Source organism: Struthio camelus, chromosome 4 (genome assembly GCF_040807025.1).
Source record: "Struthio camelus isolate bStrCam1 chromosome 4, bStrCam1.hap1, whole genome shotgun sequence".
NCBI classification, from domain to species: domain Eukaryota; kingdom Metazoa; phylum Chordata; class Aves; order Struthioniformes; family Struthionidae; genus Struthio; species Struthio camelus.
The window spans coordinates 10950024-10971858 of record NC_090945.1 but is presented as its reverse complement, the minus strand read 5'-3'; the positions used below and the strand labels follow the sequence as shown (position 1 = coordinate 10971858).

General features: G+C 41.7%; 1 protein-coding gene and 1 long non-coding RNA gene across 6 annotated transcripts in view; one reads left to right on the top strand and one right to left on the bottom strand.

Annotated features, from left to right (window-relative positions):
* PTPN13 (protein tyrosine phosphatase non-receptor type 13) overlaps nt 1-7030 on the bottom strand; it is a 132350-nt gene extending 125320 nt beyond the window's left edge. For 2 of the 4 annotated variants that reach the window (XM_068941441.1, XM_068941442.1), the window contains exon 1: nt 6627-6807. The gene's annotated coding sequence lies outside the window, so the exon portion shown is untranslated. Of the gene's footprint in view, nt 1-6626; nt 6821-7004 lie in introns of those variants that run through there. The other 2 variants (XM_068941443.1, XM_068941440.1) reach the window with 2 other exon arrangements.
* Nucleotides 7031-7168: 138 nt separating this feature from the next.
* On the top strand, nt 7169-13326 carry LOC104145155 (uncharacterized). Of its 2 annotated transcripts, none has more exons than XR_694260.2 (3): nt 7169-9538; nt 10839-10889; nt 11713-13326. It is a non-coding gene; the product is annotated as an uncharacterized lncRNA (long non-coding RNA). The 2 variants fall into 2 exon arrangements; XR_694263.2 differs by having other exon boundaries at nt 8114-9538; nt 11716-12346.
* Nucleotides 13327-21835: the final 8509 nt, after the last annotated feature.

Below are 21835 nucleotides of genomic sequence, written 5' to 3'. Positions count from 1 at the left end.
AAAGAAAAGCCTTACTGACAAATTATCATAGAAGAACTAGAGTCTTTTTTATTGTGTTATTGTTAGCTCCAAAGTTCTGAGATTTACTTTTCATTTCATTCAGGTCGGTAATAATAAATTGCTGCACTTGATAGATTACAACAACAGAGTGGAACAAGAATCGGCAAGATTCTTTACCATGTTGGTATCTTAATGAGCAGTCTCTAGGTAGAAAATTTCTATACTGCCTAACTATCTGCATATGACACGGACAAAAAACGTAATAATACAATTTTTAAGCCTCTGTTCCTTCAGGCAATGTGCAAACCCAAATCTTTCATCATTTAAACCAGGCATGACTTTACCAAGAAGCACAAGCACAAATATTTCCAGCAGCTTACGTATGTTTCAAGCTTTAATTTAGCCCCCTTTTTAATCCATTTAATCTTTTAAAATCAGAATATATAGAAGCAGTTCGCAGAACTCAACAGCCTGGGCAAGAAAGTCAGAACATACTTAACATCAAACGAAGTTGCTTACAAGTATGAAATTCGGTAGTTAACAAGATTTCAGCAGCAAAGTCCTACAGGGCCTCTGAACACCTGCCGTGCAGCAGGCACGTCTGTACTTTCAGTAAAGTCTCTTTAGCTTTCCTTGCTGACCCTCTCACAGCACTGGGATCCCAACTGTTACATGTTTATTGGTTTTTATACCTTCTACGTAGCCACTCCTGCCTACACAAAAACTGGAAGCTAGAGCAGGCAATCGACGCACGCTGTTGAGATGCTGAAGAAATGAATATTAAAAGGGGAAAAAATCCTCATCTGAAACATAACATTAATGACTAGGAACCAATTCCACTGCACAAACAAGGAGTTGCAAATGAGAGAGTCTATAATCTTTGCGATCACGAGATAAGCCATGTTCTGTCTGTACTCAGTAACAACTTAGAAAGCCTTCATGCTCAGTTCCTTAGTTTTCTTCTCTAACAGGTTTTGAGGGCCTGCTCACTACCAGAACGTAGCACTAGCTGTTAAAGGAAAATAAATAAAAAAAAGACTAGAGAATGGAAACAAGACTTTCAGAAGCTTACATCTCCAAGTGTGTAACTTAGCCATAAACATTATTTTCATGTAATAATCAACCTCTTTATGCTGTTCAATTTTCTTTCTAAATAGGAGTAAGGTTGAGACAGAGAACGTAACAATTTCTATAGTAACCTGGCATAACTATAGGATTACAAAGAACTGATATCAGTAGTTTTATACAGCAAACAGCAGTGGTGTTGATTCCAACATATAAGGAACCACCTGAGAAGATTAGTGTCATCTGGCTGCTACAGAATATTAGTTGCACCTACATAAGACTACTGTAAATGCACGCACACACACGTACATAAATATACACATTCTGTATAAACATAATATATACACATAACATTTTAGTCAAAATAGCTTTTACAACTGTTGCAATACTGGACAAAAAACCCAAGAGGACTTTACATTTCCACTAAGTTATCCAATAAACAGTCTTGTATTCATTCCGATGAGCATATTCTGCCTTCAAAAGGTGGAAAACTGAGTGACACACCAACTTTTTCCACCAAGGAATTAAAAAGCATCAAAACAAAATTAGATTTCATGGAAAGGTCTGGATTTCAGAGCTGCATATAAGTTCTCTTATCTGGCAAGGGGACTTAAACAGGAGCGTCTCCTGTCAGGGCAGCAGTTTCAAGGTTACAGCATAGCTACAAATCAGCTGCAACTGTGCATAGCCAAGAGTCACCCAAGTAGTCTTGCAGTTCAAAAGATTTGTTTTTCCCCAAGTAAAACAGGCAACTTCACATATGCCACTTCTGAGCTGCTTCACCACGCGTGTGCCTGAAAGCAAGAACCTACACTATGCACAAACATTCAGTTACCGAAGGTATTGTCAACCCCAGCATCACGACCGTTTTCAGAGTAACTTTCAAAAACTTTAGCAAGCTTGGCACGAAGTTACTTCCCATATTTGTCCCGAAGAGGCAGATCAGCGTTGCTAGTACTAAGATAACATCGCAAGAATCAAAATAATTCTTCATCCGGAGCTAGGAGAACGCCCCCCTAAAACATGCCCTTCCTCTGACAAAAGAGAAGTACACAGACATTGAAAGTCTTTTCACCTACAGAAACGGTGATGGGTGGTCTTTCGTCAGGGCGGTTTTGTAACTAAACCACCGAACTAGTGCTTACGAGGCTTGTGTTCAATCCCACATTTTGGCACCTAGCTTTTGATCATTTTGAGGTCAGTCACATACACCTCTGTGTTTCACTTCTACCTCTGAAACGGGATGTAAAGCTGCGTTCTCTTTTTCAACTGTCATTTGTCTCATCTATTTTGACAGTAAATTGTTTGAAGCAGGAACCATCAGCTGAGGCAACACCTAATCCAACATCTGACATTATAATGCCATCTGCAAACCCTGTTAATAACACTGAACACCCTGTAAAACTACAGCATTCCCTCTAAATATCAGCACTCTAAAATCAGCAGTTTTTAGACTACGTCTCCTTTGCTTCTTAACACACAACTTGCAGACACTTCTGTGGCTTGCTAGTCTGACAAATTAAATTTACACATAAAAGATAGAGAACAACAGATTACACCCTGAGAACAAAGTCTTCTCACCTCTGTGATTCTTCCTCAGGAATTTCATAAACTAACTGGAGCAGATCTCTATCCTGCTCATTGGTTTTCAAGTTCACAAAGTATATCATTGTCCCAAGGCAGCCTATTCAATTCATTACCTTTTATGAAAGCCTTTCAATAGATAGTGATGCACAAAGAATATGCGTAGTTGCTCACAAGGTATTTAACCGGCATAGGAGAAAAAGAAACCTGCACAAAATAAAAACGGCACCAAAGAGTCTTCTTCTGCCCTTCCCATCTGTAAATGCAAGCTTCCTTCTCTACACTTCAGGAGGAGGTGGGGCTGGGAAACACGTCTTTCAGAAGTTCCACCCTTCTTTATAGATGCACAGATTTCATTAATAGTTAACTGGCGACATCATACAACATAAACTTACTCTGGTATTCATAGCTTCCCATCCGCGCTTGTCCAATGGAAAGTGACATGTTAGGGTCATTTTTTACTATTATTTTCTGTACCATGACGTACTATGCCGAGATTTCCTTTTTTCTGTCTCTTTGTTTCACTGACTAGCTCGCTTTAAAACAGTGAAAGCACAGTTGATCTTTTAAAAGCAGGAAAAACAACAGCGACTGACAGAGCATTAGGCTGTTAACCAATTATCTCTCTCAACAGTCCAAAACACAGCAGCCAGACCAATTCCTACAACGCTCTTCGGTTTGACCAGCTCTTGGTGAAATCACTTTGAGGCTGAACCAATATCATCACTGGAATGAAGGTTTTAGTCTTGTTGGAGGTTTTAGTCTTGTTGGATGGGCAAATTGGAAGGCTCTTCAAAAGAAAATCTTTTTCCTTCAGATCCCGTCCGATCTCATGTTACTCTTGTTTAAGTTTAAAAGTCTTGACGGTACCTTGGAACAGCGACTAGAAAGACTCTTCAGTGCAAGGTCTCCCTGACTGTAGAGGTCGTGGAACAAGGGGGTGCCTCTACTCCGTACGGGCCATAACGTTTTGTATTTGAACATGTATTTGAAGCCATCTAACATACAGTAGTATCGAGAGACTCCAGTGATACAGAGCAGCTTTGTCCAAACGACTGGCACTTCAACAATAAGCGTCAGATAAGAATTTGCCCAGTCCTATTTTAAACATCTAATTACTTACGTCTCTTGCAGGAATAGTGTGCTATTAGGGTGCGCTGATTAAGATTTGAAGGCACTTTGGAGATGTATAGTGCTATACAACTGCTAATTATTAGTTCATGCCTGCATTCGGTTGAGAGGAAAATAGCTGTGCCAATTTATTTCAGAACTGTATCCTGTTTCACATATAAAAGTTAAAAATATTTGCTTTGCTGTGCTCTTTAAAAAGTGAAACAGATGAATGCTGCTATCAGCAGGCCGTTTGCAATCATTCACTAATATTTATTCCACGTTTACAAGAACATGGTGAGACCTGTCAGCCATGCAAAAGGAAAAACATCAAAACAACACAGTCCAATACAATACCTTCTTTCCCATTGAAATAGGTAAATAGAACATTTGTGCCTTGATAACTTCCCACCTTCAGAAATCAAATTTCCTCCCTTTCCCAGCCTCCCTCACTGCCTCCCTTCAGGGCATTCAGAACGACAACGCTGAACTTCAGCTATGCACAAGTTATCGTTATTTCAAGATGACCAGTTACAGTGGTTATTTACCATCCATCCCTATCACGGTCCGTTTTAACTTTCAAGGGCCCGTGAAGCTGTTAACAGACTACTGGATCTCACCATCTCCTTTCACAGTTACCCTCTGGAAAAATCTACACTTCTGTCTGCTCCATATCATACAGCCCGTTCATCCTCTCCCACAGACACCTCCCTACTTTGTGCATGCTGTTCCATGCACTCAAGTGTCCTTGAATCTGTGGTTCTCACAGCCTCCAATTCCTCTCAAAAAAATCTCTGCAGAACGAAGCTGTTCTAACGATACCCTGTGGTATAGCCTGTCTCCTACTCCTTTTCCATCTGCTGACTTTTCAACCCCAATCCTCCAAGTTAATTTGTATACTCAAAAGTAAAATAAATAAAACATAAATCAAATAAATTAAATAAAAATCTGTCAATCACTCGGAAGCAACAGAAATGTAAATACAGACCCTTCGGTGCCTTACATACATGGCAGCTTAGACCAGGACATGCAAAGGAATACTCCCTGAACACTTACAAAATCAGTCCCTGAAATCAATGTACCGATACTTTCCCCATGGACCTTATAATTACACTCTAAAGAGAAAACAGTATATAGCCAATATTAATGCCCTCATTTACACATAGCTCTTTTTTTTTTAATCACACAACAGCAAGAAATAAAATCCCTTCTTGGGGAAGTATATGTTACATGGTTTTCCAGTCATGAGACAAATTTATTATATAAAAAAGTAAGAATAGGAAAACCGACAATCCCAATTTTAAGGTAATTTCTCTCATTGTCATTATTTTCTTTTCTTAAAACATTGCCCACATGTAAAGATTGTTTATGGAAAGACATGCTTGTTAGCAGAAAAAAAGGCACTCCATATGAAAAACAACATGAAAGCTGAACAGATAGTTATGTTTGATAGCACTAGGAGCGGTGGCAAAATCTGTTGTAACTGCACTACCAAACAAAAGATTGTAAGACCAGATTTACTCTTTCCTCATCACCATTTCTTGCATAATAACCAAACTATTTAAATTGTTCTCTTATTTGTATCTTTATCCTGGTTGTTTCTAATTCTTGCTGAAACCTCTCTGAAACATATCTAATGTTATCCAAAGCAAGATTTGCACTGGCAACTGAATCAGAGAGCTGATACGCAGTCTGAATATGGAATGCAGTCAGTCTCGAGAGTCATTATTTTCAGTATTAACCATCTCCACTACACTAGCCTGAGAACAAATGGTGATGTGGGAGCTAAAACACACAAAAACACGCGTTTAGTGACAGCTTTCTCACATGACATTCAGCCCCCAGGAGAAAATCTGCACATTCTGACCCAGTTAAACTGTGCAGTGTCCCAAAACGTGCTCTCCTCCCACTGAGGAGACTTCACAAACCAAGTGGTCATTGCAACTGCCCCAGCTAGTTCCCCACGGAAGAACTTTACACTCCCTTCTCCAAAACTCGCACCTTAGTAAGATGCCTAAACATAAGATTACCTGCAAACAACTTTACAGTTTTCATGTCCTACATTCATTTTAGATCCCATCTACAAAACCAAACCGGTTCCCAAATGTTTCCCCAATAAACAGGAGGGGTACAGAGCAGCTCCTGGCGGTTCCCTATGAAGTCACCGTCTTTGTTGTTTTAAATATGCAATTTAAAGAGAATGACACAATCTAGAGTATGAGAGAGAGATTATCCTGCGGTTTGCGGAGGTGTCAATTGCTAGGAGATAAAAAGCCAATGAAGCCTACGCTATTTCTCATCACCAGCCAATACATTTACACTTCATTTCTGTTCCTCCAAAAACATTAATAAAGCAAAAAGCTTATCCCAGCTAAGAAGTTGGGAGGCGGGGGGGGGGGGGGGGGGGGGCTGCTTTGCTTGGCTTCCACAAGCCAAAACAAGCCCTCCTCTCCCAACAGACGCAAACCTTCACGCGTGTCCTGCTGTGACCGAAAGTCCAGCTCAGCCCCGCGGCGCCCAGACAGGAAGTCCAGCGGGAAAAGCCAACAATACCCGCTGGGCTTTGTGCAGCCTTTCCCTGCTCCGCCCGCACTCGCCGCGCTGCCCGGCCGGGGCTGCCGCCCGCCGCTAGCGCCTCACGGCCGCAGCGTTCCAACCGCTCCGCCGCTGAGGGGGCCGCGCCGCTAACGGCCGCCAACGGCCGCCCGCGCGCGAGACCCTCCTGAGGGGCGCCCGCCCCCCGCCCCCCGGCACGCGGCGCCGCCGGCAGCCCCAGCTCCATTCCCCCCCTCCCTTCACCGGCGCGCGGAGAAACGAGGGGAGAAGGACGGGAGTCGGGGCGGGAGTGGGGGAAGAAGCGGACTCACCGGCCGGTGTAGAGCCCCCGTGGGCGCACGCAGGGCGGCGATGGAGCCGAGCAGCCCGAGGCTTCGCCCTCCCCCGCAGCAGCGCTCGCGCGAGGCTGTGGCCGGCGCCTGTAAGAGAGCGCGGGCAGGGAATGAAAGGCGACCAGCATCTCCGCCCGCCGCGGCCGCTCCAGCCCCGGCGCCCCTCTCCCGCACGGCGCGGAGAGGGCGGGCGCGGCGGCGGCGGCGGCGGCGCTCCCCGCCCCGCGGCTCCCTCCCTCCCTCCCTCCCTGCCCGCCCCTGCGCACGCCCGGCCCGCCGCCAGCAGCGGCAGCGGCAGCGGCACCAGGCGCAACAGCCGCCCCTCGGGAGGCCCGGCCAGCGGCCGCCAGCACCCACCACGGCCGCCGCCGCCGCCGCCGGCCCTGCCTGCTCCGCCGAGCGCTGCCCCCCTCAGGGCCGCCGGCAGCGCGCGGAGGCGGCCGCGCAGCCGCCCTCCGCCCCCAACGGCCGCTCCCTCCCTCGCGCCCCCGGGGCGGCGGGGGAGCTGCTGACACAGGCCCGCCCGCCCGCCCGCTCCCTCCGCCCGGGAGCGCGGGGCTGAGCCCTGCTGGGGAGAAACTGCTGCGCCCGTAGCGGCCACCCGACAGCTTTTTGCGTGGGTCGTCCTCGTTTGGGCCCTTCAAGCTGCCTCGGCCCTGCGGCTGGCGGGGCTGAGGGTGGGCTGACGCTACTTGCCGGGGGCTGCGGGCGGGCGCTCTGCTGGAGCGCACGGTGCGCGGCCAGGAGGGCGGCCGTCCGCCACGGGCCGCCTCGCCTCCCACCGCCAGCCTAACTGTACCCAAATTCTTCGGGAAAAAAGCACTCCAAGCAAACCTCCTACGAACACAAGCCTTCTCAAATATGGCCGATCACTTCCAGCGCGTCAGACAAGTTTCGGGGAACTCGGGAGGTCTACCTTGCTAGATGCACGGCTATTAAGGAAGACCTGCGCTTAACTGCTCTGGATGTGAGAGCCGCCGCGCGGGCTCATTGGCTTCTTCTGCCGCAGGGCTGGATGCTTCTCCAGTGCCCCGGGTTTCTGCGCGACCTCCCTTCCCTTAGAGAGAGGCTGTGAAAGGAAATAGTCACTTAATGGAAAAAGTACCCGTAGTTTCCAGGAATACTGTCATTACAGATGTGGCCCCAAATTCCAGCTTTTTGAAAATATCAACTTTTGGGGGATGACAGTCTAAGAGAAATGTTTCTTTTAAAAAAAAATTTGTGGAAACAATTGCTTTAGAGCAAATAATTTTTTGCTGTAGCTGCTTCATAGCTAAATACAAATTCTTTTGTACTAACTGCAGTATTAAGGGCTCAACATGAGTCTGCCGTAAGTAATAGTGCCACTGACTTTGTGCGCAAGTCAGTGCGCAATAAGATTTTTTTAATAAAAAAAAAGATGAATGGTAGAGCTAATTAACATTTTAAGAGGCTTCAGTAACCTGAGATGTTGTTAGTTACGTAACTTAAATATTGTTTTCTTGTAATACTAGTTCCTTAGGTTGATAAGTATCTATCTACATTTTAAGGCAAATTCAGTATGTTGGAACCCACACTGCCACCAAGAAAAGAGCTCTTCTTGGTCCCTGTACATTTATTTATACATTCCATGGCAAGAGCCCACCTCCTGTTTCTACAGGCTAGTGTCTTACTGGAAGAAGAATTTAAAGGATGCAAAGTTCTATGAATGGTGATGATCCACAGTAGGTTTTATCCCAAAACCCTGTTTTCATGCTTTACATAGATATGCAGTTGATATCACCAATGTTATTGTATGTTTCATCTTGTTTACTGTATTTGGAGATAGGGGCAGGGAAAGAGGTCTCCGTAGGAGTATGCTTTTCGCACACTATTGCTTTAGGTAAATTTAGTGAGTAAAACAGGACTTTCACATGTGTTAAAGGCCAAGCTACATAATCAGGCAACATTATCTTCTTGTATCTTCAGAGTATGTCTGAATAGAGACGCCGCCTCCCAAAAAAGACGCCTCTCTTAAAAGATTGCAAATCTGACTGTAATTTACTTTCCCGTAAACAAGATTTAGTTCTTTGTGCTTCATCCTACTAATGAGCATCTTCTTTTGGACAGCATTTTCCTTAGCCTTGTAAATGTATGTGAATGCCTTAAAAGTTATCTCATTAGACTAGTTAATTTTCTTTTTTAATTAAACATCTTAAACAAGGAAACTTGGAGCTTAGGATCAGTGAAAATGTGATTTCCATCTCCACCTACTGTGCATTTTACAGGGATGCAAATACACGGAAAGCATTGCCGTAACTTTAGAAACTTCTTACATCACTGACTAAAAGGAAGACATAACACTTTCTGCACAAAGACGGATGACGGTCTCTCCACTGTGGAAAAACTAAATGGCTTTTGTCAGGGTGGTACTTCTGCCGTGTATCGTGAACACTAATGTTCATTTGCTGCAAAGATTGACAGGCCAGCGCTCTAACTTAATAGATTCCCGAGCGTGACTTCTTCCGTAGCTGTTCAGAGGAAGTTTCCATGCTAACCAGACTTACAAAACTTTAACTTTTCCGCTGCAGGGAATGCCTGGCAACTAAACGGACTACATTTACTCCACCATCAAAATCTTGAATCATTAACTCACAACTTTCACTCAGTCCGGTGCGGCTTTGCTTTAAAAACACGCATGGTATTTTTTCTTCTTTTTGAAACTTCCTTAATTAATAGGTGTGACTATCTATGTCTAAACTGTGGGACTCAGGAACACCTCCTAGTTCCTGGTTTGGGATGCGTGCCTGGCCACACCCTAACAACGTATTAGGACAAGACCTGTACATAAACTGGCACCCTCCCTTAATCTTGTACTTGTCCGCAACTGGGGAGTCAAAAACTGTGTGCCACGCTCCAGCGTATGTTTAAAGGTAAGGTTAGAGGAAGACTGTAAGTCTTACTATTCACTCTTTGGGACTAAGAGAAACCATTAAAAAAAAAAACAACTCAGCTGCAGCTTGGAGTAACTAACACACAAGATCTTGGCCTGTAAAATGCCTTCTTTTTGAGTTAGACGGTATTAAGTGATGGCCTTATATTACCTGAAAGACACCAAGGAACTCAAGTGAGTCGTTCAGAAAGAAGCAGCAGAGAGAAATAGGTACCAGAAAGATTAAATCTCTGAGAAAGATCAAGACTTCAGTACAATGACTGTCTGGGATTTTCAAAAGCAACAATTAATTGTGGGTGTCTCCTGGTTTTGGTGCCTGAACAGGACACACTAAGTGGTGTCTGAAGTTTGGCAGCTGGATTCACAAATCTCTTTTGAAATGTTAGCCATTCTTTGGCTAAATGACAGTCAAGGGACAGGGCGAACACTGCCTACAAACATTTGATGAGGCTGAATGCCAGCAAGAGAAAGGAAGCATTTTTGGTCCCTGTCTGCAATGAAATCCTTCTAGTAGGCTGGTAACAGTGAGGCTTCAAGTTTGCTCAATGGCCCTGTATAGGTTACAATTGTAGAAATGAGGCCTGAAACATATACGGGAATGTAATTACGTTTATAGCATGTAAGAAAGAGAAAAACTAGAGATTTCACCAGGAAGATTTTTCCAACACTAAGACTTATCGCTCTCAAGGATAATCTTCAAGAAAATCTAATTTACAGAAGCTAATTAGCTTTAGATACTTAAAAAGCCAGACTGGTTGAAATAGTAGTAAATATACGGTAGAAAACAATCTTGCCCAGACAGAAACTACTTGTTCAAACAGGTCTTTTCTACATTCAACTTTGCAGTCTAGCTTAATGAAGGTTTTGTTTGGGAGTACTACAGTCAAGAGTTAAATCAGAGCAGCGGAAGAGAGACATTAAAATGTATACTGAGAGTAGGAGAAAAGGAGTTGTTTTTATTTGAGATTTGAAATGAGATGAAGGGTCACTGAGGCTGAGAAATACACAAAGGCTGTCCCAGACTGCAGCCTGTTTTGAAGAAAAGGCTCTCACATCAACAGTAGCTAGATTGTGTGGAGGAACAGAGCCAAGTCTAGACAAGTGATTTTGGGGGGGGGGGGGGGGGGAGAATGTTTTCCAAAACTGGAGAGTTTCTGTAATTCTGTAAGTGATAACTCTCAGCTGACCAAATTCGAAAGGCCAGACAGACAATTTGGATTTTGAATATTCTTTTGCTGTAGCTCTCCAAAATCTAAAAGCATTGTGTTTACCTTCAGCAGATTCATTATTCTACTGCTGCATTGCAACTTAGCATCATCCCACGTGCAAGTGTAAGTATGACTTTTGTTGAACACAGAAACAGCTTCCTCCTTCACTTAAAGGGGAGCCGGATCTGACTTGTACAAATGACAGCTTAATATTTTGTAGTGATCTTCAGTACCTGAAACTCACATGTTAACAAAAAAGCCTGCTTATCCAGACGTTATAGATCATTTGGGGGGTCTTTCCTTGCTTCTGTCTTAATGTCATACACAATAAACATTGTATAGTGACAGTTTTGGTAAATGAACGTCTGCAGTTAGAAAACCTAACATGTAGCTCCAGAAAAGCACTTAAAGCTCAAGCTTCATTTTAGGAGGCCTGCAAGCAAAGGTGTTGATGTTGACAAGGCTACTCTACTAAATTTCTTTGCAGATTCACAACTCACATTTCTAAGCTGATGGAAATGACTGGAAACCAATTTTTTGATAATAATCTTTAAGGCTTGCATGTTTTGATTGGTTTTGGCTAGTCAGTGCACTTTCAGATGCGTGATCTTAAATCTAATTGGAAGCAATGGCATTGAATATATTCATTGTAGTAGCTTTCATTATGAACTCGGCAAAAATAATGAAAGAAATATAAAATAAGTTAATATAACCCAACTTTTTTCAGAACTTTTTTGCTACCGATTTTCTTTGTTGATGCTGAATCACTGTCTAAACGAGATAATTTGTTGCAGCTCTGTCACTGATAACATTCACTCAGTGACTTTGGCTGTAGCCACAGTGTAGCAAAATGCCCCCTTTCTGGAGGCTGTTTTCAGCATTTTCTTTTTACGTTTCCAGTGCCATATTTTCAGTGACAAAAGTGGACCATTTCATTTTTTGGCAGCAGCAAGGCATACCTTAAGAGATGGCTCAGATACGGGTGGTGGAATGGGACCTTAGTAAAGATGAAAACGTCCATGGATGAAGAGAGAACGATAGGAGACATGGATGCAAAAGTGTCTGTCAAATCATTACGGATTCTAAAACAACCAGCAAAGAAAGGCTAAAGATACACTTCAGGGAAACGAAGTGAGAGAGTCACAGAATTAAAGAGGTGGAACGCCTGTAAAAAGAAAGAACTGAAAGAACTATCAGAGAGAGAAAAGGGGGAAAAAACCCAAAGAAAATATAGCTAATGCCTTGGAAATATTCTACAACGCTACCGGTGCCACAATTTATTTCTGTACACAGCAAAATCTCTTCTATCTGACTGCAAATCTCTTAAGGGTACAATTCTAATCACCCAGCCTAGTCCACCGGAGTAAATCCAGAGCAACTACACTGAAATCTGTGGAGTAACTCCAGAATTTACACTGACGTTATAGTGGCCAGAATCTGACTCTATACAAAATAGTTATTTCCCCCTATTTATGCTAAACTACTGTCACTTGCGTTTCTACTCACATCTGTTGTAACAAGCTGTGAATTCATTTGACCCAAAAGCTGCTTTGTTCCTAAGAAATGTCTCTGTCTTCTTAAATAAGAGTTATTTTAGGATACTTTGCCACAGCTGTTGTATGAAGATGAGCATTTAAAAAAAAATCAGCTGCATGCTGGGATATCTGATTTATTGTAATTTTTATCTAATCAAACCAAACGGAAGCTATCCAACGAAAGGGACTGAGGTTCTACCCCAGAAGTTGCAACCTTTCCATTCAGTGTTGCCCAATGCAGTTAGTTACTTTTTATGGAGTAACTGTACATACCCAAGTATCTGTGCAGGCATTTTTTCAGGATTTCATCTGCATTTTTTAAATGTTTACTATCGCCAAGTTTTCATGGTAATATTACTTTTTTTGTGATCCATTACTGATTAGTTCTGCTCTCAGGACTTTTAAATCGAGTGTCTTAAAAAAAAGTTCTTTTTAAAGAAAATACCCCCTCACATGGAGTAAGTGGCATCGCTTCATGCTGGTAAATTTATCTTCAGTAATATATATGCTGCTCCAGCTCACGTCCGTGTGAATAGCATGTGAACATCCGTAGAAAAGTTTCACAGCTCTTTTGGTGATTAAAATAATCATATTTCTAACGCCGATCATTGTTGGAAACTTCTTTCCTACTTCTGTTTTGCTGTGTTACGTTGCTTCTCTTAGTAACATGTTACTGCTTTGTTAACTGGAAATTACATTTGATGTATGAGGCAGTATGCCGGACGGTTTGTGTTTTTCCTGTTGCTGTTGTACTATGTATTTCCACAACTGGAAATCGTAACAGAATGTGTAACAGTCATTAGTCCTAAAGAGAAATTTCTTTAGGATCCCTTGGTCATAAATTACTTCTAGAACAAAGACAGAAAACAGCTTGTAATAGAAGCATACTCTTGGAAAAGTTTCCTGCTTCTCAAAGAAAGCCTATTGTTTGATACTCTAAAAAGGGAAAACTTAACAATTTGGGTCAAGTGTTATGAAGTACTTAATTTTCAATTCTGGCATTAAATTCTTGATTATATGCTTTTATGTGTCATTGTACGCATGATAATATTTTGACATTTGTATCTCCTGCACCTTGAAGCTTTCAAAGCAGGTTACTATACTAGTGCACTAAATCTCACAATACGTACAGTACAGTAACATATTAGTTACTCACATGACAAAGAAGAGAAAACTGAGGCATGATGTGACATATTCAGGATTACGCAGGCAGCTCGTTGCAAATTACTGGAAGCGGAGAGCAGATGTTTTGACTTCCAATCCCACACACTTCCTACAGAAGAGCTCACAGTCCAGTAGGAATCAGAATCTCGCTTTGTCTCCGATAGGTTTTCTGCTGGCTACATACAGCAATAGACATTTATCTACTTTCATTTCACTACCATTCATACTATGTCCTGTACTATACTGAATTTAAATCATACTCTTCTTCCTGCAACTCTGGAGATCATTACGTGGAAGACTATCTCATTTAAATTTCAAAGGGCTTCTTTGTAAACTAATTCCCTATGGTGGCACCACCAATTTATATTTTTAAATAAAATCTTTACTCAGCATGTTTAGAAATTACAGGGCATTGCATGGAAGAAGAATTTCAGGCTAAAGTTGCAACAGAATTTAGTGCCTACAGGTGGAGTCAAAGCGTAAAAACGTTCTGATCTTGTGAGTAGCTTCCGTTGTTCTGAACTTGAAACTCTTCAGCTTGGTACCGCTGTAACTAGTTTACCAGTGCTTATCAAAGAAAACATACCTCATTCTCTTTGCTTGGCAGCTTGTGTTTTAAAGAATCCAAGCATAAAATAGCCCATATACTTATCGCACGACTAATTACAATCCAACTATCTTGCACTCATACGATGCATGTTATGCTATCGGTTACAGCCACTCATCATCATTAACCATCCGGTGATGGCTGAATCCATTACTAGGAGAAATAGCAACATACAGCGGATCAGTGCAACAGCATGTGGTGGTACCTTCCTTTCCATAGAGCCATTAATTCCCAAGTGCTTTACACATCTTCTTTCCCCAGAGAACGCCTGCAGTCTATGACATGAGATCAACAGTGAATAGAGACAGGGCAGGCTGTATACCAGCAAAACTGTAAAACGTTCCTGCATCAACTGTCTGAGACAGCAGAGACACCCTGAATGTTTCACAACGATTCAGGCCTTAGCTCCTCCTTCTACCTGCTTTCCTCACCCCGATAAAGTCTTGCTGAAAGCAAGAGCTGCTGGGGCTGGGTACCCAGGTGATGAATGGGGACACACGCCAGAGGGACCCAACAGCCTGTTGGAGTTTGGGTGGCTGCAGCTGGGCTGGCTCTGTGCAGAGGAGCTGCAGAGGGAAAAGTCCAGGGGAGGGCTGGGAACAAAGCCTGTGGCAGCAGAGCAGGGCCTCATCACCGGAGACAGAGCGTGGGCTGGCTAACAGGCTAAGGAGCACGTCAGGGAGGTGTCAGACAGATTCTCGCTTGGTGACAAGGCTTGAGGCACAGTGCTCGTCTGCCACACTTGAAGCAGCACTGGAGACAGGCAGGTACGTGATACCGCAGTGCTGGGAGTGGGAGAGGCTACTCATTCAAGTGTCTGCTACATGTCTGGACAGCACAATCTGTGCCATGACATCCGAGGGATGAAAGAAAGAAGACACCAATGATGACATTATCTGGCTTTTGCTACCGCTGCTGCAAAGACTAATCTCATTCTAAAATGGCAGCCCCAAAGAAGCTTTTAAAAGTGTTTAAGTCATATTTAAGTGGAAAACATCTAATTTTTTCTGCTTCTTGTGCTAGGATTTGATCGTCTTGTCCTCATCTCTGTGAAATGCATCACATTGCAGGGAGACAGAAAATAATACTGCCCCAGGGAAGGCACACTTACCATGAACGCAAAATATTTCAAAGGGGCATACTGAAATCACACAGCATGCCATCATAGTAAATCATAACCACATTACCAAAGCTGGAGTTAAAAAATGTACAGAAGTTGTCATTAATGGAGCGTTCTTATTACTGGGACTACACTACCGCATGACTACACGTAACACTGTTAGTCCCCGGTGATAAACATAATTATAGATCCACTTGAGGTCAGATTGGGAAAACCACCAGTATTTAAAGAGCAAAACATTGGCATATGTTTTTCCACAAGATTTTCTGACCCTCATGCACCAAAGCTTCTTCATGGAGAAATACCTTGACAACTTAAAGAACATCAGACTATTCCTGGGCTTGGGAACAGAGTGATAGTATACTCCTCAATTATTCTATTTCTGTGTCTTGTTAAAGAAAAGCTGTCCCTTTCCACATACAGCTCTTGCACAGAGTTGGATCCTTTCCATAATGACTCTTATTTTTCCGGGTGAAGGTGCAAGCCACACGTGTTTTGATTTTCTGTGGGGGATGCTCTCCTTTTTCCCTCGTCTCTCCCCAGCCATGAACTTCTGCTCATTTAAGTGGAGAGAGAGACTTTCAGGATAGACACTCTCTACCCTTTCTACAGACCACGGATAGTCAACAGCCCTCTAGACAGGCAATACCACAGATTTTGGAGACCCAGAGCTCCAAAACCGTGCTGTACACAGCAGTTATCCAGGAATGGAGGGTCTGTGGTCGGTAACGGTAGGGTGTGAGCTGTCGTGACTCTTTAGCCAGTGATGAACTGGAAAAAATGAATAAGACTAAACTAGACATATCCGTGACTCTATGAGGCTTCCCCATTATACGGTATTTGCCTGGCAATCTGGAAAATACTAGTACCGTAAGAGTTTCAGTGAATCATTATAATTTAAAAATCCATGGGGAAACAGATTCTTGACCTGGAACCCGCACAGATGGACACAGAAGCTTGCCAGCTTGCATTCAACCACGAGGAAGAAACAGACAGAAACATTAAAAGAAAAAAAAAGGGTGAAAGAAACTGTCTAGTACCTTAATTAATCTCCTGCTTTGAAAATAAAATTTCTCAAGACAGTGCACTTTAAATGCACCATGACCACGTCTATCACCAACTTATCTGGTTTGTATGACAGATAAAAATGAAGCTTATGATAAGGGGGCTTGGCATGTACCGTTGAATCAGATTCTGGCCTAAACCCTTAGCTGGATACGTTCAGGGAAAAGTCTCTTTCTATGACAGGAAACAATTTGGCGTCAACTATTTCCTTTACAACTTTCAAATACAGCCATTGTCTCAAAGGCTTATCAGGCAGAGACTCGAAAAAACAAACTTAACCATACATTATGCACATGCAGGCAACAAAATAAGAAGGGAGATAATTGTCATTTTTTATTTTAATCTGAATGAACTTGTCATTGATAGCTAACAGTAGGAATAACATTAGATATGAAATCTCCAAAGAAAAATAACCGCATTTTTTAGGCTGGGCAAGAGTGGGAGTAAAAACCTGAATTATGGAAAACGAGTTTATTTGTAGATCACCGAAAATTTGAAAAACTTACCTTTTCACATTTCCTCAGAATAGATCAGTATTTTTTTTCATAGAGTCTTAAGATCTCTATTTGCTGCTGGTAGCTCTGCCTTCTACCAACAAGAACAGCGTGTTTATCTAAGTAGGCCTGATGGTAAGTTCTTTATGTGGGACATCTACTTTTTTTGGAGTCAGTGGTGCCACTGTCACTTCATCTTTTTTCCTTTTTCCTAAAGCAAAGAAGGCATGACATTACTCAATTTTAATATGAATCCACTATCTGCATTTTGACAGTAGGCTAACCTGTGCCAGCAGTGCTCAGGGAACTTACCTGGTGAGTGGAACAAGGCTGAGAACTGTGTTTGCTCAAACTACCTGAAGTATTTAGCTGGAGAAATCAGCCCTCTTCGATTTGCGACTTCCCTGCATGTAGACTGTGAACTTATCTTCTTAGTTGTCTGATTAGTAGCATGTGTATATAAACACAAGCTTGAGGTCGGCTCATGTTTCTTCAGAACAAGTATAGTCTGATTATTCAGTCTTTGGAATTAAATCAAATAGACTAAGTGACTGCACTGCCAAGTCATATGCTACGGCTGCTCATCCTTGATTAGATAACTCAAATTTTAGAGCTAAAAGCAGATGTACCTTGCCATTAAGAAAAAAACCAAACTTCTCTTGCTTTTTGGACCATAAATAATCTGAATGCCACAAATATCACTATGCATAAAATTGTACTCAGAAAGTACTCACACAAAAAAAAACAAAGCAGGACCAGAGCAGTCCTAAAATGTAATTTGGAAAGTGTAAAAAATTGGAATTCCATCCAGAAGTAAACTGTGTGGGGGAGGGTTTTTTTTTTTCCCCTCAAAATCCTTTGCAGTTGGAGTTGTTACTGTGTTTCACAGGAATAAATAATAACATTGTAAGGAGGTGTTCGTAATTTAAAAAATGGAATCGTTTAGGTTGGAAGGGACCTCTGGAATACCCATGAGCTAACAATAAATCAGCATCCATTTAGGTTTAACGGATTTACTTCCTCTTGACCCAATCCAATCCAGAATAAGGGTTTTCTGTTATAACACTGCACATGCAGTTTTCTTGCATGGTGTAAAATGGCACGGCACAGGAGACTTCACTGGCAGTGACTGACTCACAATAGGTGTCCCACGTGCAAAGACAATGTGATCTGCTTTTGAAACTTCTGCTCTCAATAAAATATATTTATTCTGCGCAGTAGCACATTGCAATTTCCTGTCTTGTCAGCCTGATGCTATCCTGCAGTTACACTCTATCCTGGCAGCCCTTTGCCCTCCTCTCTTGCAGCTTTCCCAAGACTTTTCAGATTCAGGGAGCCTACAATTCTGTGGCAAAACTACCTTCTTGCTCCAGAAAGCGGGAAGAGATCACTTTGTTCTTGGTCCTTCTTACCCATTTCCATGTTCAACTAAACCTTGCTGTCTCGGTTTTCATAACTCCGTATGGGCTCGTTTTACCCTCTGACTTTGAACATCCTCTGCATTTCCACCCACCTGCTCGTCTCTTTCCATCTCTTTTCTGTCCTGGTCTAGCCGGGAGTTGCTTCCACAAATGTCGCACCATCCACTTTAAGTTATCTTATATCTCTAAAATCTCATTTAAAAACAGTTTTTATTTAAGTGCATTAGTCTATTCCAATGTCAGTGTAATTCCTCTGTCTTCCTAACTAATACTTCCAATGTTCAGATATGTTACGAAACACAGAAAGTGTAACAAGAATTACTCTGTTTTAGAAAATGGAAGGCAATGCATTTTCTCTCCAAAGGGAGATGTTGCAAGTGATACTGCCACAAATACACTGAAGTCAGTGGAGCTACACTGATTAACTCTGCCTGTTAAAGCTCAGAGTAAAGTCCTTGTTGCCGTTAGTTGTGTAATTATTACTGAGGAAAAGGGCTAGAGGATATTTTTTTATTCCACTTCTGGAGTGCTTTCTATTACAGAATACTAGCAAAGCAATAAGCCAAGAACAAGTCCTTCAGTATACTTCTAACACAACAGGATTAACACTGTTGATATTGTTTTATATCCTAGGAATACGCGTTAGTGTATGCCTACTCACTGTTCCTCAGACAGTTTAAGTCAAGCGACTTAAATGTTCAAGAAAACAAATCTGAAAACTCAGCTGATTTTGTTAATGTAATCTTGTCCGTGCTGCATAACTGAAACGTATTCCTTACACAAGGGACTGTACTCTGATGTACATCTGTTCTGCTCTGAGAAAAACAAAGAAAATGCCTTTCACGCTGGGCTTATTTTCTTCAACTGTTAAAACAAATAATGAACAAAATCAGATTACCTGAAAATGCACATGAATTTAGCACATCACTGAACCTTTAAGTCTGTCTAATGTTTTGCCAACGGTATGCTTGGAAAACTGTGTTTTAGACTATATCATATTTCATATAATATGCTTTGAGTGCCTTCAGTGGAGCAATACGTTCTTGGCGGAGCTGTCAGGCCATTAGCATGGACCCTTTGATTAAAACCTCTGTCTCCTTCAAAATATCAATATAGAGAGCTTTCTGGAACAGTGCGTTCCACCCAAAAATCAAAGTTCCCATAATGCTACTTCAATAAGCAGATGTGTGTGACAGAAACCCTGGAAGTTGCCACTAAGCAGAAAGGCTCTTTAAGGAAAGCGCTAGACTGTTTAAAATATCCCAACATGCACAGTGTTTAAATCAGCCAAACCGAGAGCGGACAACCCATGTTTGTAAGCCTCTTCTTCCATTCTGCAGAATTTTTTTATTTAGAGTAAAACATGGCAGATTCCTACAACACTGGAATATATTTACAGCTGTATTTCCTTTGTATGTTTTTTTTACTTTCTTGATAATTAGATTGGCCTTCTCTCTCTCTTGATGACTCCCGCACAGTATTGCATTAATAGATGAGTTAAAAAATCTCTTACCTGTATTTCTCCATTTTGTAAGAACGGAAAGTATCTTTTTATCTTTGATAATGAATTAATGTTCTGCATCACAGATGCTTAAATACAGGGAGGCCCAAGCAGATTTCATTCAGACTGGATGCAAGATAATAATAAATTTGCATCATCACCATAACAAAGGTTCCCTAACTAATAGCTTAGAATCATTAATATGTGATGACCATGAGAGTACCTTATTACTGATAGGAAAAAAACAGGTGGGGAAGAGGGAGATGACTGGTTTTCTGCACATGATTTTGAACGGAGATGTAGCCCTCCTGGCAAGTTTAGCTCTGAATATTGTTAGGTGTTCTGACTTTAGTTCTAGACTATCTCAGACTTAGACTGGCAAATCCCTCCAGTTTAAAAGTTTTATCATTTTTTCTGTTATCTGCTGAATCCATAAGGTATTCTTCTGATAGTCCCAGCAGTGTGAGTTAGCTGAAGAGTAAATGCTAATTCCGTGATTTTTGTATCTTTTTCAAGACACAGAATGAAAAGTTCAACAGCTATTTCTAAATATTTTTTCTTATAAGCAAACATTGTGAACCGCCACACAAATTGGGCCCGCTAATGGTTCTTTGAAAAAATCCTTTCTTGTATGAAAAGATCATGGCTTTTGTCTTCTTTTAATTAATCCTGCATTACAGATAGTAATGCGAAATCCTTTAAACAGGCACATAGCCGTTGCAACTTCGATCTCATCAGAGAGTACTTCCCCACTCTTTCCTGCCAATGTATGCCACTGAGGCAGGGCCAATATTAAATAGATACTAGGGTCTTAGTCACTGTGACTCTCTGGGCCTGGCAACTCTGCCGATGATGATAATGCAGCCCATCAATAAGAAAATCTCTGGGATAAATGAATAGTCATACTCTAGGAACTGATTTGTAATCTTTTTAGAGGAAACTCCTACAGAGGTTATGCGCCATGCAGTTGATGACATCAGCTGGTCATCACTCTCACCTCTTTCCATCTTATTTAAATTTAGATTGTTCTAAATCCAACCAATCCTGTGAATCTTTTCCTCACACTTCTTAAAGACCCTGTCAAATTAAGCTGCTGCAGGTACACTGCATTTTTTACCTTAGAAAAATATAAATTAACGAGAGTATAAAACACAATTCAGCTCATGTAGGTCTATTCATTTCCCCCTAAAACACCACTTTCAATCCTCATAGAAGCATGGCTAAGACCTCATCAACGTTGGGAAAGAGTTAACAGCCATACGTGGAAGAGAGATGAGCCAAAAGAAATAGTTAAGAAAAGTATCACAGCAACATATCTGTATTATCTCAATAATAATTCAAGGTTTGTGTAATCCTATTGCTATTCATGAATCAACTAATGCAGCAACTTAAATGACAAATCTTTCTGAGCCAAGATTTCTAGTATCAGATTGTTATATCAGATTATTATATGATTATTCCTGCACTACTTAACTATAAGAGGAGACCAGTCTTCAATGTCACTGCGCCTCTTACTGAAAGACATCAGGGAGTTCCTGTGAATGTCTTTCTGCTTACATATTAACATGATTTGTTCTTGATCTCAGGATTTTCAAGACTGCTGGGGGACTTTGTCAAATACCTCCCAATAAAACAAGCTGAAAATGAACAGCTGAATCCTCTTTCCATCTCTTTAATGGGGATTGTATGTCAAAAGCCTGTAGGCAGCTCTGGTAATCTCAGCTATCTGTTTAAAGTTATCCCTATGTTTTACTCTCTCTCAATTCTTCCTTCACGAATCAATGGCCATATCAAAGTTAACCCTTAGCCCTCACAATCATTGTTCTACATCCATGCAATTCCTCTCTGTGGAAGCTGACTGCTATACAAACATCAATTATTTTCTGTTGCAACATCCTGGAGAAGTAAGGGATCAATTCCCTTTGGTTAACAAGTTTAGAACTGAACTGACAGTTTTAGAAAGTGAACCTCAGTCCCGGTCCAGTGATCATTTGTAAGAGGATTCTTGCAGTATTGATTCACTCCTCCTTTTTTGTGGCATTACTGGTAAAATACTTTCAAACACTTTGCATGCTAATAGCATAAAAGGCATTCAATTTAGGAAATATTTTATACTTTTTTGAGGCTTATATTGGAAAAATTGGAAACATACCCTCATCTAA